At 40.8% G+C, this 3,729-nt stretch overlaps 1 pseudogene; it reads right to left on the minus strand.

The window, feature by feature from the left end:
* Positions 1-574: 574 nt before the first annotated feature.
* LOC119868999 lies at positions 575-1,557 on the minus strand (annotated as a pseudogene).
* Positions 1,558-3,729: the final 2,172 nt, after the last annotated feature.

The following is a 3,729-nucleotide window of genomic DNA, read 5'->3' on the forward strand; positions in this document are numbered from 1 at the left end:
GCCTGTGTCTCTGCCTCTCTCTCTGTGTCTATGAATAAATAAATAAAATCTTTAAAAAAAAAAAGAATTTGTAAGATGCATCACATAGGAAAGAAAAAAATCCACTACCAATAAAACACCCAGTGAGGGTAAGGCCCATACTGATTACTGAGATGCCAATCCCTGATGTATCCATGATGCACAATGAATAGGACTTTTTGGTAGGTGGACGTATAGCGTGAAAAAATAATTTTCTAGAGGGACACCTGGGTGGCTCAGCCGTTGAGTGCCTGCCTTCGGCCCAGGGCGTGATCCTGGAATCCTTGGTTCGAGTCCCACATTGGGCTCCTGGCATGGAGCCTGCTTCTCCCTCTGCCTGTGTCTCTGCCTCTCTCTCTGTGTGTCTCTCATGAATAAATAAATAAAGTCTTTAAAAAATAATAAAGTATGTTAATTTCATTCATAAAAAAGTCTTTAAACACAGGCTAAACAACATTGGTTGGGGCTTAAGAATGCATTTATTTCAGGAATAGTTTCTGCTTGGGCATAACTGATAACATTCAAAAGGCAGAAAGTGATTTTTCCGTACAAATTATTATAACTCTAAAGTACCAAAGGGCATTCTGGAGATGCTAAGACATTTGGGGATAAAAAACATATGTAGTTTCCATAGCTTGGCTTTATTCCTGAAAGACTCCCTCATCCTTTTGACAACAGAAATATCCCCCGCTCGCTAAGGCCAGTTGTATATCAAATACTCCCATATACAAAGACTGGCCCCATCCCCATCCACCAATTTTCCAGTGATAAGAGAAGCTACAGGAGACAGCAGGAAGCAGACCAATAGGGAGATCTCTCAGGAACTCCAATTTGCTTCGCTGGAATTTTCTTAACCGTCCAAATACGTCTTTTGCCAAAGAGCCATAGTTGTCAATAGCAGTCAGGGAATAAATGACGCCAGGGGCAACACAGTTGCTCCTTACTCCGTTCTGGCCTATTCTACAGCCAAGGATTTGGTGAGATTGTAAACACCTGCTCTGGCAGCTGCACTATACACAAGTCCTGGAAATCCATTTTAAACAAGGATAATATTATTCAGAATGGATCCTCCATGCTCTTTCATCCAGGAGTTGTAAACTGCTCTCCACATGTAGAAGGTGCTCATCAATTTGGTTTCGATCACAGCATGCCATCCCTTTGCACTGATGTGTTTTGCAGGAGACCTGAACTGACCTCCTCCATTGTTTACAAAAAATTGATCTTACCATAAATATCTAAGGTGGATTTGACCAAATTGTTCACCGCCTTTTCTTTGCAGATGTTGCATTTTATGGGAGTGACCTGAGCCTGGTGGGCTCAGTTCATCTGCAGTAGATTTTAGTCAATCAAAGTTACGTGACGCAATGACCACATTACACCCCAGCTGCAAGATCTTGGTCATGATGGCCTTTCTGATACCTGTGTCCCCTCTGGTGATGATGGCCAGTTGGTCTTGCAGCAAGCCAGCAACCAGCCAGCTCTTGCCCTTGTCCCAAGTGCCCATCTCCACCAAGCATCTGAGTCTTAGGAGTGCTAAAGTCACTTACATGGTAAAACAAAACAAAAAAAAAATAATAATAATAATATTTTTTACTTTATTTATTCTTGAGAGACACATACACAGAGAGGCAGAGACATAGGCAGAGGGAGAAGCAGGCTTCCTGTAAGGAACCCAATGTGGGACTCCATCTCTGACCCCGGGATCATGCCGTGACCCGAAGGCAGAAGACACTCCACTCCTGAGCCATCCGGGTGTCCCTACAGGAAAATTTTTATGTTTAAAAAAAAATCAATAGCCTGTCTAAATTATCTCATTTTATTAAAAATAGATTATCATTTTAAATACTGATATTCCGTCAGAAGTCTCTTATTGACAGTTATTTTGAATTTCAAACTATAAATAACCCAGAAATAAATTTTGTTAAATGCCTTTATCCAAATTTCAGGTTATTGAGTATATGCTTCCTTTACATCTTTTTCTCCTTTATGGAGATGATCATGTGGGATCTCTTCCTCTCTTTTGTGTCAATATGGTGAGGTTTGGTTTTGTCTTTTTTAAAGACTTTATTTATTCATGTCAGAGAGAGAGAGAGAGAGAGAGAGAGAGAGACAGGCGGAGGGAGAAGCAGGCTCCATGCAGGGAGCCCGATACGGGTTCGATCCTGGGTCTCCAGGATCAAGCCCTGGGCCGAAGGCAGGCGCTAAACTGCTGAGCCACCCAGAGATCCCCAATATGGTGGGTTTTATTAAAAGATTTCCTCATATTGGACTATCCTTGCATTTCTAGTATTTCTCACTTAGTCACATGCTATTATGACTATCAATGCCATTGCACCAGTATTTATCAATGAGATTCGTCTGTAATTTTCTTTTAGAGACCGTTTTGTGAATTTGTGTTTGGGATTTTTTTTTTTAGTGAAATAGCTCTGTCAATTTTGATCTGTGTTGGACTTTGACTTGAATCTAGTGTGGTCTGGGGTGAATGAGCTGGCTGAATGACAGACCCTATCCTGTGATAGGTGGAAAGAGGATACTTCCGTGAAAAACTATGCATTGCTCATATCTTACTTGTTCAGTCTAGTCTTCACTATTTCCTAGTCTTTCATGGTTTTTAAGCTACTTCAGAAGACAAGTGATAGCAATGCAAAATAATTCTTGTCTCTGGACATGTACATTCTGTCCTATTCAATTGACTTCTCCTCACTAGCCGGTTAAATAAATCTTTAACACTTGTTCGTTTTTGTATCTGCATGAGTCATGATTTTATCATTTTTAAATAATCTATTTTTATTGTAAAAATATATTTATATTATGTATATTTATGTAAAATATACATAAAATTGCCATCTTAACCATTTTTTAAAATATGCGGGTCAGTGGCATTAAGCACATTATTGTGCACCCATCACCACCATCCATCCCCAGAACTCTTTCATCCTACTAAATTGAAATTGTACCCAGTAAATAATAACCCTCCATTCCTCTATCACCTAAACTCCTGGGAAACCACCCTTCAACTTTCTGTCTTTATAAATTGGACCACTCTACGTATCTTTGTAAGTGTGCTAGGAGGAAACACTTCCTACCAATTCAGATGCAGTGATCTAGAGACTATTAATTAACTGACAGATTTGGGATCCCTGGGTGGCGCAGCGGTTTGGCGCCTGCCTTTGGCCCAGGGCGCGATCCTGGAGACCCGGGATCAAATCCCACGTCAGGCTCCCGGTGCATGGAGCCTGCTTCTCCCTCTGCCTGTGTCTCTGCGTCTCTCTCTCTCACTGTGTGCCTATCATAAATAAATAAAAAAATTTAAAAAAAATTAACTGACAGATTTACAGGAGAAAAGACAAGATTAATTTACACACTCACGCAGGAGCATTCAGATGAAGAGGCTCCCTAAAGAGCTGGAGATAGACGTTTATATACCAACTGAACAGGGGAAAGCGATGGAAAGCAAAGAAAGAGCTTCTCTGGAAAAGACTAAGGAGCTTTTAGGAAAACAAATGGAAAGTATGATATTGTCATGTTTGCCACTTCTCAGATGCAAGTGGTCCAGGCTGAGAGTGAAACTACCCCAAAGAGGGATTTATGGCAGCTTCTCTCTCAGAAGGATAAGCCTTTAGTCAGATACATGAGACCCAGAAAGGCTTCTGCATTTGCTGTGTCATAAATGACTTCAGTTTAAAATAACCTTGCTCCAACTCAAGGGGT

The sequence above is a fragment of the Canis lupus genome, unplaced genomic scaffold, assembly GCF_011100685.1.
Source record: "Canis lupus familiaris isolate Mischka breed German Shepherd unplaced genomic scaffold, alternate assembly UU_Cfam_GSD_1.0 chrUn_S1377H1558, whole genome shotgun sequence".
NCBI lineage: Eukaryota > Metazoa > Chordata > Mammalia > Carnivora > Canidae > Canis > Canis lupus.